Source organism: Hemicordylus capensis, chromosome 4, assembly GCF_027244095.1.
Source record: "Hemicordylus capensis ecotype Gifberg chromosome 4, rHemCap1.1.pri, whole genome shotgun sequence".
NCBI classification, from domain to species: domain Eukaryota; kingdom Metazoa; phylum Chordata; class Lepidosauria; order Squamata; family Cordylidae; genus Hemicordylus; species Hemicordylus capensis.
The window spans coordinates 225,331,743-225,348,143 of NC_069660.1; the positions used below are offsets into that span (position 1 = coordinate 225,331,743).

General features: G+C 43.6%; 1 protein-coding gene across 13 annotated transcripts in view; it reads left to right on the forward strand.

Moving 5' to 3' along the window:
- ZNF516 (zinc finger protein 516) overlaps positions 1-16,401 on the forward strand; it is a 164,425-nt gene that overhangs the window by 40,327 nt on the left and 107,697 nt on the right. Inside the window, exon 1 of one of the 13 annotated variants that reach the window (XM_053246654.1) lies at positions 11,457-11,473. The exons of the other annotated variants lie outside the window; for them this stretch is intronic. The gene's annotated coding sequence lies outside the window, so the exon portion shown is untranslated. Of the gene's footprint in view, positions 1-11,456; positions 11,474-16,401 lie in introns of those variants that run through there. 13 annotated transcript variants of the gene reach the window in all.

Below are 16,401 nucleotides of genomic sequence, written 5' to 3' on the forward strand. Positions count from 1 at the left end.
TATATGGATGTTTGGTAGCCTCTTGTGGTCAATACCTATCCAAAAGGATATATTGAACAATGACTTTTAAATAATTCACAAACTATTTAATTGTAATTTTGTATAGGAATGATGTGACCCAAAGAAATGCCCTGGTACTGTTTTTGCTTTGGGACCAGTTGGCAAAAAACCCAACAAAAACAACAACAAAAACAATGAGGCAAGGCTGTTTAAAAAACAACCTTTTCACCTAGGTTTTTTTTAAAAAAATATTTATGCTTATTTCTCTATGTCAACCACTTTGGGAACTTTTGTTGAAAAGCAGTATATAAATATGCATAGCATAGTAGTCATGGTTTTAAAAATTATTATTAGAACGTCTGTCTTAGTTGAATAGATAGTCTTTGAGTTCCAAACCTGAATCTGCTGAAATCTCCTGGGTTCTGCTCTGAGCTCTCCCTACTGAGCCTGAGGGCTTCAGAACCAGGCACAAACACCCTCCCAAGATATCCCTTGTACTCATAAAAACTCCTGTGTGAGATATAGATACTTATCTGTCTCTCCAGTGTGTGTGTGTGTGTGTGTGTGTGTGTGAGAGAGAGAGAGAGAGAAAGAGATATTTTAATTTCTCATTTGGTAATTTGTTTATGTGCAGTAGTTCCACATAAAGTAACTTATACTGACTGCAGTATGCTAGTTAAGGAGAAACTGATTAAACAGAAAGGCAGAACTATTTTTCTAAACATGCCACTGTAGCAAGGCTGTATGTTTTGTTTAGTGTTTGGAACCTGACACAAACACTGTTAAAACAAAGTCATTATTCATGCAATTGAGCAAACAGCATGCAGATCTTCAATAGGTACTGAAAACTCATAGACCTTCACTTACGTGAGAGTAGAGCTGCCTTTTACTCAATTAAAAGCATTTTTAATTTGGTCCAGTTTTCCATGTTTTTCACTGTTGCTTAGTGACTCTATGAGAGAAAGCAGTGTAAACATTGATATTTCAGAACGTTCCGAACCCTGTTGTGGAGGTTCAGGACAGGATACATTATCAAAACATCAGAATCATATAGTACTGTACACCTTGTAAACTGAAATAGTTGTAGACACCAGAAATTAAAAAATCAAAGCCAGTAACTGAAAATTCCCATTGATCCACCAAAATTCAGACAATCCACACTCCTGCCCCTAATATATAGGAGCTTGTACTCACTATACTCCCCACTTCTACCTCATCACTTGCTAACCAGCCACCCTTCTCAGTGGATCTTTAGCTAGTCCCGCCCCCCATCCCCGACCATGCTCTTGTTCACTCTTAACATGCTCCCAACTTTCTATTAACTTCCTTGTACTTAGAAATAAGTGTAAAAATAACAGTGAAAACAAAACTATCTTAAAATATCTCCCTCAGTGGTCTACACCCTTAGGCATTATCTTCAGCAGATGCATACAGTATATCAAAGCAGGCTTGCTCCCACAGGCTCATCTAAACATCAAGCCAAACTGAAGTGGAAGAAGCTTTAGTGTGGTTTGGTTGGATGTCTTTAATTAACAAACCGTAATCATGGCCATTGGTTGACTTTCAGAGGCTGGAAGTGCTAAGCTCATGGGAGAAGAAGATAGAGAAGCATTCTAAACCATGGCTTTCTTCTAGGTTTGGAAGGTCAAACCATGGTTTTGTGGCTCTAAACTGTGGCCACCAAAAACTTTGGTTTGATATCCAACTTGAGCCTACTCAGTCCTATGCAGAAATTGCCCTAACGTCTGTTTAACATGCAGAAGATGGAATAGAAGCTGAACATATGGATGCCTGCAGCATGATTGATTGCTGCAATGGTGTAGTGGTAGTGGCTTGCCAGTGTATTCCTGCACCTCCTTCCACATGTTCAGTGAAACATGGGAGGATAACTTCTGCATAGGGTGCTGTTCCTTAGACGGTTGTGGGGGAATCATGATAGGAAAGAAAACTGGTCCACAGTCAAGTTCTTCTGGCTCTTTCTGTGTGTTTGCAAAAATCTCTATTTTGAACTGTTTTGCTTTGTTTTTTAAATTCAGAAGGTCTATATATGTTGTAGAGTTTGGAGTTACTTATCCCCAAGAAGCCCTATTCTCTTGTTAAAAGTGTACTTGAATATATTTTATTATCCTGTTTCAGAACCAAATCAGTTGAACCAAAAAAATCTCTCATCTAATTTAAATGCTAGTGGAGTTGGGCTTGGGATAATTGTTACTAATTATGTTTACTTATTAAAGCCATAGTCTTGAGACTACTTACAAGCTTATTACAACTTGCTGATTCTGGAGTTCAGTCTAAGTGGTGACTTTGGGGTTTAACCTATATTTAAGATGATTATAGATTAACAGCCCAATTCACATTAGGTTATTTAGACATTTCATTCAACCATGATGCTTACATTCACCATAATTCTGTATGCAGCAATCTACATTAGAAGCTTATGATAACGTAAAGCTGAAAGATGTTATTGATTGCATGTATACGATGTTATTGATTGCATGTATATGTATAATTTTACACAAATCTTTGTCAAACTCTGAATATCTACAGATGTTTTCAGAATTTGACTCTGAACCATATACAAATGTTTGCTGTGTTGCTTTTTGTTGGGAATTCTCTCTGGTAAGAGATACCCTTCTATTATAGCAGAGTGCACTGAAGCACAACACAGCGGAGTCTGCCTAGGCACGCATGTCTGCTGAGAGTAAAAGAAACTTGGAGCCAGTTCATAGTTTCAAATCAATATAAGGAGCCTTTATTAGTGAACTCCATTCTAGATAGTAAAGTGGAGATATAGGATCTCTAATCTAGCTAGCTAGCTGGATGCAGAGGGATGGATTCTGCATCTCTGCACACATGGTGCAGGGAGAGAGGAGAGAGGAGCATGGGTGTTGCAAGGGAGAAGAGAAGGGAAAGAGAGGAAGCAGGTAGAGACCAAGTAGGAAGGAAGGAAGTCCCTGAGAATAGCAATCTAAATATCAAAGGGATAGTGTCAGAGCAGTAGAGAAGGGATGACCAATGTCTTGACCCCTCTCGCCCTCTGACTCGCTAGTCTGTCTCCATCTGTCATTGAGACATGAGACAGTGCAGAGTTCTTCACTTCCAACACTTTTATGGGTATAATATGTATTAATTAAATACAAGACACAATTAGGTACCCGAAAAACTGGCATCCTTAAAAATGCCTCTTATGGTATAAGTTTCTGTTAGTGGCTTATATACAATAACATGATTTTTTTAAAAAAAGATGTGATGTAACTAGAATATTTGAGGGAAAGCAGATAGCTTAGTAGCTATATTTTATTGTTGTTTAGAAATGCACACAGAGAGAAAATCTGCTTTTAGTAATGAATGTTATAGATAAAATGCAGTAAGAACTTGGGCAAGTGTTATTAATTCCTTGATGTACCAAAAAAACATTTGGGGCTGGGATGAGGTTACAGCTGGGATATACCATTATGTAAGGCTGCTGTGAACAAAAAATTAGCAAAATAAAATTTCTTTATGGAAGTGCTTAGGCAAATATTTCTATTTATTTTGTCCTTATAGATGTTAGTATAGATGCTAGAAAATGCACCTGGGTTTTTTTTTTGTTTTTTTTAAACCATAATGATTGTTTTAAGCCTGCCAGTGTTTCAGAAGTGTTTTCTTTTCCAAAATCTAAACATTTTTATTAACATTCATGATTACAGAAGCATTTATGCTATCTTCAGAGAACACATTCCTAAGATACTGAGAAAAGAACCATGAAAATAATTGTTTTGTTTGTAAGTCAGTGTGACTTTTTAGAGAGAGGGCAGAGTTAGTCACGGCTATAGCTTACCTAAACCTATTTTTTCCCCCGTGTCTGTGTGCCTGCATGCAGTCACTAAATGCAGAAGCCCTATGGAACTGGAGATTCATGTTCTCAACAGGGTGAAACAAAATACTAATCCCTAGAATATAAAAAGCAGGCTTGGTGTGTTCATTTAGTTATATTTTAGATATTAATTAGTCTGGCCTGAGCATGGGCTTTGGTCTTTAATCTGAATGCAGAAAATGTTGGCACTGACTGAGAGTGATTGTTTACTACATTTTATGTGTCAGAATTGCTTTTAGAGTGTTAGGCTTGTGCAACAATGATGCCTTCTGATTACAGCACCCCATCGTATTACTCTCTTCTCCTGTTGGAATAATTAGCACCAACGTGCCCTTTTGGGGATTTGTTTCTAGAAGAAACAAATGACGATCCATGCTGCTTCTCATCCACCTTCTGTCTCTGCTTTGTCTCCATATTATGAATCCTGTGAGGAGGGGCACACTGTGTTTTGACAGCACCTAACAAATGGGGTTCTGTTTTTGTTGGATGCTTTTTGTCATTTCCCCACGCAACAAACATCCTATTCTCTGACCAGATACCAGAAGTGCAAGTATCTATGTGGGTGACTCCTTCAAACACAGCATGCAGGCAGCTCCATGGGGCAAGCCGTGTGTGTGTGTGTGTGTGTGTGTGTGTGTGTGTGAGAGAGAGAGAGAGAGAGAGAGAGAGAGAGAGAGAGAGAGAGAGAGAGAGCAAGCAAGCTCAGCAACCATTCGCATAGGTTAGGCTTTGTCGAACATGCCAACATGACCTCTTCTCCCCTGCCACTCCTCTCTCTCTCTCTGCAATTTGAATTTAGTGTGATTGGATGGAATAACCCAAAGTGCATGGAGATCTACTTACAGTACAAAATGCTTATCACATGAAGCTGCCTTCATCCTATTCCCTTTCAAGTGATCTCCCACACGGCTGCTTGCATGCATTAATTGGGCCTCAGTTGGCCCACACCAACTGAGGCCCAATGACTGTATCCAAGACATGGAAGATAGTCACTTCATTGTGCAAAAGCACATATATGGTTCAGGATGACAATTATTTAGAATATTTATATACCACTTCTAAAAATAAAAAGAGTTCACAAAGTGGTTTACATAGCAAAAGAAATGAGAGGATGGTTCCCATCCCAAAGGGGCTCACAGTCTAAAAAGAATCACAAGGGACACACCAACAGCAACTGGAATGAATAGGGAAAGTTCTCCCTTTGCTAAATGTAAGCACTTTTAAAAGTGCCTCTTTGCCCCTTTAGCAGGACTTATGTGCAAGCAGTGGAGTTAGTGCTTGAACGTAAAGTGTGCCATCGAGTCAGTGTCGACTCCTGGCAACCACAGAGTCCTGTGGTTCTTCGACGTGGTCTCTGTGCTTTACACGAATGGGCTTTGTGCTTGCGCAGAGACCATATCGGAGCTTCCAAGCTAGAGAACTGCTTTTTGGCGGTAGCCCCTCCCGCTCGGTATATAGGCAGCTGCGCGGGCTTCCCTCTCTAGTCTTTCTTTGTCCGCGATTGAAGACACATCATGAGCTCTTCCTTGCTAGACGCTTCGCAAGTACTGCATTCTCCTTCCCTCTTTTCTCCTCATTTTTAGTTCAATACTTCCCTTCTTTAGCATTTTCATTTCACCCCCAGTCCCCCCCCCCCGGATACCTCTTAGTTTCGTTTTCCACCTCATCGTGGCCTTTGGGCCCAGTGTCTTGCGGATCCTACGCCTCCACTTCTCTGCATTTAACTTCTTCAGCCTATGGCAAAAACTACAAAATTTAAGCAGTGTGGTCGCTGCAAATCCAAGATCCCTTCGACTGACGGCCGCAAACTCTGCCTTTTTTTTGCCTTGGTGAGTCACATAAAGTTGGCTCTTGAATACACTGCACAGCCTTTACCAAGCAGGGGTGCAAGAATCGGGCCTCTCGGCTTCGTTCTTGGCTTTGGGAACAGTCGTTCCAACCTACGGGCTCAGACAAACTGTCCACCATGCAGGATTCGTCCAACACCTCTCCTGCAGCCCGGGGCTTACAGCCCGTTTCTGTCCCTCTGGGAGTCTTGGTGACTACCCCCGAGGTGAATGTGCCTGTCGATCCCACGGCTTGGGCTTCGACGTCGATACTGAAGAGTTCGGTGGCAGTGTCGATCTTGACGGCAGCCTTGATTGAACCGTGTTCTGTCCAGCCGTCCAAAAAGAAGAAGAGAAAGAAGGACCGTCGCGTCCCTTCTGAACCTCCAGCAAAAAAGCACAGGTTGACGCACGATATCGGACGTCGATCCCGAACTCTACACATTGAAACAGTCTTAGATACTGAAGTCGTTTACAACTCCAGCCCACACAATCCCGTGTACGAGTCCGACCACCAGCCTGAGGAGCTCCCTCCCGAACAACCATGCCGCTGGACCAACTGGGAGTTGGAAGCTGCTCTCGACGAGCACTATGTCAGACAAATTGAGGAAGAGGCTGACTACTTCTACACTCATCAAGAGGTTCGCCAATGCCATCGGGCCTCCACGGCTGCAGAGCCGCCCCTTTGATGTTCGGCCTCCCCTCGCTCCTCTATACTGACCTTCTCGGCCTCGGCCCCGCTCCCGAACCCACCTTTGGGATCAACAACTTTGCCTCCTCCTCTCCCTCCCTGGTCCACGTCTCTTCTACCTCCACAGGTTCCACCCAGAAACTCACCGGTGCAGGCAGCCATGGCTACTGTTGCTCCCGACTCGAGGCCAACGCCTCAACTCCGGATTCGACCCCTTCAACCTCCAGTATCAACTGACTCGTTGGACTCTTCTTTGGATGAAGAGGGCCCCGAATCCTCCTTATCTGATCGGATATCTCTGGGCTCTTCGCCACCTTCTTTATTGCTGGACCCGAGACCCAGCTCCCCGTTGGAGGACTTCCATGTTTATACAGACTTTGTCTCACGTATGGCAGCTTCCCTTGGAGTCCAACTGGCTCAGGGAGACAAATCTGAGCCTGACCCTCCTTTTCAATTAATCGAGGAGGATGCCCGCCTGTCGGTATCATTACCGTTGAACCCGTCCGTTCTTAAAGTGGCCAAAACCTGTTGGATCAAACTGTCCCCTCTCCTACAGACTTCTAAACGGCTGGACTCTTTTTACAAGGTTCATGCCTCCACGGAACAAGATGATTCCTTCTTAAAACAGCATCCTTCTACGGATTCGATTGCGGTCGAATCCTCCCTTTCCAAATTCAGGGGCTATGCTTCTTCCACCCACCCGACAAAGAAGGAAAGAAATTAGATGGGTTTGGAAGATGATTATACTCAATTGCTTCTTTATTGACCAGAATCACAAACTACCAGGCATACTATGCCGAGTATCAATCCTTTCTTTGGGACCATGTTGCTCCATTCTTAGACCACCTTCCGGAAGAACAACAGGCCCCGGCCAAGGTCTTCCTTCGGGAGGCCACGCAGGTCTCTAAACAAGAACTGCATGCAATTCGCCACTCCACGGAAGGGGCCGCCAAAGTAATTGCAACTTCTGCCGCCCTCCGCCGCCATTTTTGTCTTAGATCTTCGGGTTTCATGCCCGATGCCAGGTCCAGAGTCGAGGATCCATCCTTCGATGGCTCATCCCTATTTGGAGAGAAAACGGATGATACTTTTCAGAAGGTACAGAAACTGCGTAATACAGCCTTTTCCTTGGGCCTTCAACATTCCTCAACCCGCCACTATAAATCTCAAAACTGGCAACGCTAATCATACTCCTCTAAACAACAGTACTACCAACCCCAGGACAAGTCCTTTTTCTCCAGCAGATATCAACCTTACTGAAAGCACTCCAACTTCACCGGATCCAAAATGTAGCTCCGTTCCAAAGGATCCCAAACCCCAGCTAAGCAACAATGACTTACACCCTCTGCCCCGCTGGGGAACCAGGCTCTTCCCCTTCATTGCCACTTGGGAGAATATCACCACGGACTCCTGAGCCTTGACCATAGTAAGGATGGGTTATGCCATAGAGTTTGCATCAACCCCTCCATACAACCCTCCATTGTCCACTCTACTCACCCTGGCTATCCTGTAGGAGGTCCACTCTCTACTCTCCAAATCTGCAATAGAACTGGTTCACAATCCACACACCTCGGGATGCCATTCCCAATACTTTGCTGTCCCCAAACCGGACAGCTCCCTTCGCCCCATCCTGGATCTCCGGGAACTCAACTCTTACGTCACCTACCGCAGGTTCCGTATGGTCATGATTCCTACAATCATCTCCCTTCTGCAAAAGAACCAGTGGTTTGTTTCCATCAATCTCAAGGATGCATATTACCACATTACCATCAGGCCTCAGCATCGTCGTTTCCTCCGTTTTCAAATAGCGCACAACACTTACCAGTTCCGCGCACTTCCTTTCGGACTGGCATCTGCACCCCAGGTGTTCACCAAATGCATAGCCCCGGTGGTGGCAGCCCTGCAACAACAAAATATTCAAAATTCTCAGTCTCTCAACGATTGGCTCGTGGTGGCTCACGACCCACAATCTCTCCTCAGAGACCTTCACACGGTCATCCTCCTCTTCTCCGATCTGGGCCTACAAGTGAACTACGACAAATCAAAGCTCACACCCTCCAAAACCATAGAATTCCTGGGGATCCTCTTCAACTCCGTGCAATCCAAGATCTTCCTTCCCCGACACAGAACCCAGGCCATCCTGGACTTGTCGACCCACTTACTTTACCACCCTACCCAATCAGCACGCACGGTGCAGTGCCTGCTAGGACATATGGCTTCCACCACCCATGTCCTCCCTCACGCCAGGATACGAGCCAGACCTCTCCAGCACTGGTTTCTCTCCGTATTGTCTCCCCACGAGGACTCCCTCGCCGTCAAACTGATGCTTCTGCCTCTGGTTCTGCATTCCCTTCTATGGTGGACGGACGAGGCCAACCTCATCGTGGGCTCCCCCTACCATCCTCCCCGTCCGGCCCTCCTACTCACCACGGATGCATCCCTGGATGGTTGGGGTGCCCATGCCAACAATCACAACATCCACGGCATCTGGAGCCTCCCATCATATCAATTATCTTGAGCTCGTCGCGATATTCAAAGCCTTGAAGGCCTTCCTTCCCCTGATAAAGGGCTCCCATGTCCTCGTCCAGACGGACAGTACTATTGCCAAAGCTTATCTGAACAGGCAGGGCGGCACCTCTTCCACCCCCCTCCTGTTCCTGTCCATGGACCTATGGCTTTGGTGCATTCTCCATGATATTACGCCCCTGGCGGTTCATATACAAGGACAGGACAATGTCATGGCGGACAGGCTCAGCAGGACTCCAACAACGTCCCATGAGTGGCAGTTACATCCCCCCATGCTCCACTCCCTATTCCGCCGTTGGGTCCTCCCAGTTATAGACCTCTTCTCATGAGAAGCAAATGCGCAATGCCACCAGTATTGTTCTCGGTCCGGGATCGGACTCAACTCCCTGGGAGATGCGTTTACCCTGCCTTGGATGAACCACTTCATTTACGCCTTCCTTCCAATCCCTCTACTTCCTCGAGTCCTTCAGAAGATATCCCTGGACCTCCTGTGATGCATCCTCATCGCCCCGTGGTGGCCCAGGCGACCCTGGTTTCCCCAACTCCTTCCTCTATCCAACCATCAATATCACCGCTTCCCCGGACATCCCTCACCTCCTCTCCATGCAGAACGGTCGCCTTCTCCATCCAGACCTGCAGCATCTCCACCTCACAGCCTGGCACATATTCCCACTCTCCCGGAGGACCTGCTACGAATAGTCCAAGCCTCGCGCAAACCCTCCACAGTCTCCTCTTGCTCTCACAAGTGGACCCACTTTCCAGCCTATCTACAAGACAAAGACATTCCCCTGCGCTCTGTTTCTGTGGAACATATCTGTGTCTACTTGTTATCTCTCAAACAAGCTGGACTTAAAATCCTGTCATTGTGGGTCCACCTGGCAGCCATAGTGGCTAACTCCCCCGCCTCCACACCCTCGTGGTTCCAGCACCCCACTGTCAAGCGTTTCCTTAAAGGTCTCACTCACCTTTATCCGGACCCTCCAGTCATGGCTCTGGCTTGGGACCTGACCTTGGTCTTTTCTTCACTGATGAACGCTCCCTTGGAACCCATGGCTACAATTTCTCTCGACCTTCTTTCCTGTAAAATGACCTTCCTCATGGCTATCACCTCGGCTAGACGGGTCAGTGAACTCAGGGCTCTTAGAGTTGACCCTCGTTATCTCACCTTCCACAAGGAAAAGGTTGTCTTGCGGCCGGACATTTCCTTTCTTCCAAAAGTGGTCACTTCATTCCACTGCTCCCAACCTATCTCCTTACCTGCATTCTTCGCTGAGCCGGCAATGGCGACCCAATGCCGCCTCCACACCTTAGACGTCCAAAGGGCACTTGCCTTTTACGTCGACCGCACCTCTGCCTTTCAGACCTCCAATTCTCTCTTTGTGCTCCACTCTGGCCCTAACAAGGGCAAACAAGCCTCTGCACAGACTATATCCAGATGGCTGGTCCGCACCATCTCCCTGGCATACCAGATCACCAAAAAGCCTCCTCTGCCCTCTCTTAAAGCATATTTGACGAGGGCGGTTCTAACATCTACTGCCTTTGACAGATCCATTCCTCTAGATGTCATCTGCCAGGCGGCTACGTGGGCATCTAAGCACTCCTTCATACACGATTACTCCCTGGATGTCCAAGCCAGAAAAGACACAGTGTTTGGCAGGGCGGTGCTACAATCCATCTTTGTCTGATCCTGCCTCCAGGTGAGCAGGGCACGGGTGCAGCTTGCTATGCACCCATTCGTGTAAAGTGCAGAGACCACATCGAAGAACAACAGGTTGCTTACCTGTAACTTGGGTTCTTCTAGTGGTCATCTGTGCTCTTACATGCCCACCCATCCTCCCCTCTTCTCATGTCTTTTCTGCTAGTCTCTTTCAGATTGCAGACTCAGAAGACTGGAGAGGGAAGCCTGCGCAGCCGCCTATATACCGAGGGGGCAAGGCTACCGCCAAAAAGCAATTCTCTAGGTTGGAAGCGCCGATGTGGTCTCTGCGCAGGCTTAAAGCCCATTCGTGTAAGAGCACAGATGACCACTAGAAGAACCCAAGTTACAGGTAAGCAACCTGTGGTTGTCTTTGTTAGAATATAGGAAGGATTTACTATTGCCATCTCCTGCACAGTATGAGATGATGCCTTTCAGCATCTTCCTATATCGCTGCTGCCCGATATAGGTGTTTCCCATAGTCTGGGAAACATAGTCTGGGAAACATACCTGCACAGATTCAAACCAGCAACTTCTGGCTTGGTAGTCAAGCCATTTCCCCACTGCACCATTAAGCACTGGCTTAGTCACTCACTAAATTCATAAAACGATGGTGTTTTTGAGAAACATGCCATAATTTTTGAAAGGTGCTGAAATAGAAATTACACATCTTAACTTGAAGTTCCTTTGTAAGTTGAATTAATTAAACTTGGAAGAGTTTCCTGTTTAAATGGCTTGTGTTTTGTTGTCCTGGAATGGAATTCAGATAAAGCTTAAAAACAACTGTTTCTCTCTGACCTTGACTTGTGTTTGTTTTTCTTGGCATAACTAGAAAAAGAAAGTTTGAAAACTCTGAATGGCAATATAGAGGCACAGTAGTAAGTCTTGAATTTAACTATGAAACTTAAAAGTTGTGTTATTTCATCTTTTCTTTTTTTCTGAAGTTAAACACTACCACCACAATCAGAGTTTTTGTTTGGAAATGCTGTAATTAAGAGAAAAGGATATCTAATATTTGTGTGTGCACACGGGCATGCTTCAACATGTTGAAGCAATTTATCTGGAAAGATTTCATAGTCCTGGAAAGATTTAATATTGCTACATGTATAATTCATTGTTCAGGTGTTGTTTAATTCTTATTCTGAAGCATATTTGAGCCTACCAAAAGTGCCTTTTCTCCCTAGGCATTTTGCCAGCAGAGATCAATAACAACTGCAATGATATGAAAATTGCCTCATGCTGTATTTTCCCCCTTTTCTGTGCAACAGGATGGAGAAATGGTAACGGAGAACTGTAAAAATAAGATTTCTAATGAGAAAATATTTTTGACCAAAAAAAGAGAAGCTATTTTCAGAAGGTGTGCTTAAAGCTGGATAAATTATAATGTACTGCTTTTGTATTTTGTGTGAAAATCACACAAAAATGTGTATAATACATGCAACTGGAAAGGGAGCACAAGCTGGTTTCTGTCAGTGGTTCCCTGAAGCCAGTGCTTGCGTGGAACAGGACACAAATGTTTCTGTGAGGTATTTTCATTTAGCATTAAGACATTGTACCCAGTGAAGCTGGCAAATGAGGGAAAACAAATTGATGTTCTTGCAGCACAAGTTGCTGTAGTGTAATATAGCACATGCTACAGCCTAGCAACAGTTCAATATTAACATTGTTCATTGTCTTAATTAGCTGCTGAGGCCTAGGTGTGGCTGTAAAAAGCTCTGTGGCACACATTGATCTTGGGTCTCCTGCACTGTTGTGGTGGTTCTGGCAAGTGTGATTTACTCACAAAAGTTTAAGAAGTCACTGTTCAGTACTGTGAACATTAAATTTGTAGGTATGTGAAATGATGCCTACCATTTGTTTTGTAGCAGTTTAAAAAGATCATTGGAATGTAACTAAAAAAAGAGTAGTAATGATCACACACACACACACACACACACCCATGCCTAGAATTTATGAAGCACATTTTGACCTTTAACCGAAAGAAATAGCAGCTAAACTAATACAGGGTTATAAGTGTTGCTAAGTGTATATGCTTGTTCTACTGCAGTGTTTGTAACATTTGTATAGCTGTTGTGCTTCAAATATAAATTATTCAACTGGGAAAAAGGGTAGCCTCACATAATCTTCTGTTAGAAAGAGTAAATTTGACACTCATGGCCATTTTACTAGATACTATCATGCTAATAGCATTTGTTACTACTCTTCACAAGTGATGCTGACACTGCATAAAATATCATCTACTGCTGCAGTTGTAGCATTCAGCAGAATTTTGGAGGTAATAGTAATATTTTTATATTATTTTTAATGGAGCACATGTTGGTATAGATATGCCAAAATATAGGAATGTTAAATATTTTTAAACTCTTTGGTATCAAAACAATGAAGTTAGGCTCAGAGTTAAACCACAAGTTTAGCAGCATTTACAAATCCAAGAAGAATGCAACATTCTTCAAAGCTGTTGAGGTGAGTGACCAGCACAGTTTATTTAACCCCATTCTGCAATTAGAGAAATGGCTAAATAACAGAGACCTCTAAAGTTGGTCCCATAAGCCATTCATTTGCTGTACAACCCCCCCAAAAGGCATGCATCAGCCCTCTTTTGAATTCAGTAGGCTTAAGCATGTCTAACTTTGGGCTGAAGTGTGATTTACGTATATAAGATTTATCAGTATTTAAATATATGTGAAGATGAAAAGTAAGATGTAGTTCAGTGCTCTCTCCTGGCTACCAAATGTTAACTGCATGGCTTGTAGCCGAACATTTTATTTCTATACTTCAGTTTTTCTTGCAGTTGTAAGACAGCTGCACCCTCAATTTTGTAGAAGCTTTTTGATTGCCTTTAAAACACAAATAGTATATTTACATTATTCTAGAATATAAGATAACTTCCATGGCAACCTGTAGCCAGGTTGAATATCTCAAATCCCAGAAAGTAGAATATTAGTTTGTATAGCATAATAGATGTGTTTTTTAAAAAATCTAGCAGCCCGCAAACAATTTACCAGCTTCCAGTTCTGCAGACACCTGCAGTGGGTGGGGCAAACTTGCTCAGAAGGAACTAATGCCTATTCATGATGAATGGACAAGTCGCTGTGACACAGGTTGTATGTGGGTACTGCCATTGGCTTCAAACTTTGCATACTCAGGGGCCACTTTTAAGTCCAACCTGTTTTGTCAGTCAAGCCAGGTGCTCCACTAATCATATTTAGTTTTTCTGATTATGTTAGCTTCAGTGAGGCCAAGGCAGCTGAAGTGGAAGAACACAAGCATAAATGTCCTGTAAACATCTGTAAGATTTCTTTTGAGTAAGTGACTCAAAGCTTGTGTGTGACCTTGCTATAATTTATAGCTTAGTAATTTAACTAATGTACTATTAGTCTTATGCTTAAGGCATCACATTTTGCAGTGCCGATCAGAAAGAATATTTTCAGGCATACTTGTGAAAGGCTGTAGCCATAATAGCTCACTGGAAGGAGGGAGTGTGGGGGGGGAGAGAGAGAGAGAGAGAGAAGGTCATTACCACTGAAAGGAGTGTGGTGAGGAGAGTCCTGATTGATGCTGGAGAATGTGAAAGCTTGGAGAATAGTCACTATCTGCTTTAACAATACTATGGATTTGATAATAAATAGTACACGATGAGACCTGTAATGTATTATAGGGAAAAGCAGTGGAACAAGTTGTACCATTATGTGATCTACAATTAGATCACACAAAAGCAATGCTAGCATTTCAGCAGCTGGGCTACGCCTTGCCTTTGCTTTGTCTTTCAGCTGTTTTTAGAGACAAGGGACGAAGGCCCGAATGAAATTTGGGAGGAAAGTGTACAGGTGCAGCTGGACGTCTTGGACAAGACTGGGTCACATGGGCTGGAACTGGAGCACTGCCCACAAAGCAGTATGATACAGTTGTGTCTGATGCCCTGGTGCTTATAGCACAAGGGACTTCATCAGGGTCAAAAACTCCAGCCCCAAAAACTCCAGCACTAACTTTTTGTGTGTGGCATAATATGAATTGTGGATAGGACTTGACTCAGTACACTGGCCTGAACATTACTCATTTTGCTTCCACTCTCCTGAGAAATCTTTCCCACTCTCCCGAGTGATCTCCCACTCTCCCAAGTAGTCTTTGTTGTGTGATAAATTGCATTGCACTGCAGAACTGATGAACAGTTGTTGTTGTTGTTGTTTTAAGTGCCTGCGCTTGCAAGGTAGGTTATATTCCTGTTCTAAAGATGGCAGAACTTTGACCAAAACAATTCTGTCTCAGACCAATTTAAGTGCCATCTTTCTTACAGTTTATTGAGCTAAAGAAGTATATACAAAACAGAATAAAAACTCTATAGCCCTCTTTGGACATTATGAAAAAGATGCTTGTATGAGAGTACAAGCATCACAAGTGGGGCCAGAAGTCCTGGCCTGCGATTCACCCCCTCACCACAGTGGCATTTGTCAGAAGAGGTGAACACTGTATCCATTACGATGGGTGCTTCTGTGATTGGGAGGCTGGGGCACCCCAGCTTCCTCATCACAGAAATGCCTGCTATCATGGATATGGCATTTACATCTTTAGATGAATGCCACTGTAACTGTAAGTGGTGTGCTGCCAGGGGTGAGTGAAGGGCTGGGGCAGGACTTCTGGCCCTGCTTTTGACTCTTATATACAAGTGTCTTCAACAACATCCAAATAGGGCTATGCATAGGCTTCAGTCCTGACAGATGTGTGCAGAGCATCTTTATGGACACCTGAGTATCTTGAAATCTTTCCTGTTGTAAATGGCCCCCATAGAATTTCAAACTGCTTCTTATATTTGCCTGGTTTTAAAAGCTGGGAACGTTAAAGAACTCTGTTTAGAAGGATTGCAGTTTGCAGAAGTCATAGCATACATGCAGCAGCAGTAGTGTACCTTTAAAACCTGTTCTTGCACCAAAACTCCAAACTACCTTTGGAACACGAGTGTGTGGGAGTGAAGGAATGTATATTTCTTTTCCACACCCAAGCCCTATCCATATATTACATTGTACAAATGTACAGATATCTGTGCACACATACATATTTTTGTGTGAATGGCTTTACTTGTGTGTTTATTTATTTATTTATTTAATGCAGGGTCAAGGAACGCAGTATATTGCTATAATTGTGTTTTTAACATTGGTTGTGTACCTTATGTGTTCCTGGGTGTCTATGTACACTGTATGTTCATTGTACGAGTCTTGAACATAATTATTTTATCTCTTGTTTACACAGTCAGACAGGTGTTATTGACTGGTTTGTTTTATCCAGACATCGAGTCCTTCCCAAGGACCTGGGATGCCAGAATTTTATTGTCAATTGTTATAGATATCGTCGCAGAATATAGGCTGTTCCCAGTAAAGCTGCTTTTTGTAATTGGCTGATGGTGATTTCTGTGGCCCCTATGGTGTTGAGGTGTTCTTCAAGGTCTTTTGGAATTGCACCTAGGGCGCCAGTTACCACTGGGATTATTTGGGTCTTTTTCTGCCACAGCCTTTCAATTTCAGTTTGTAGATCTTTGTATTTGGTGATTTTTTTCTATTTCTTTTTCTTCTATTCTGCTATCACCTGGTATTGCTATGTCGCTTATTTTCACTTGTTTTTCTTTCTTCTCGACTACAGTTATATCTGGTGTATTGTGTGGCAGATGTTTGTCTGTCTGTATTCGGAAGTCCCATAATATTTTTACATCTTCATTTTCTTCAACTTTTTCAATTTTATGGTCCCATCAATTTTTGGCTACAGGTAGCTTGTATTTTTTGCAGATGTTCCAGTGTATCATCCCTGCTACTTTGTC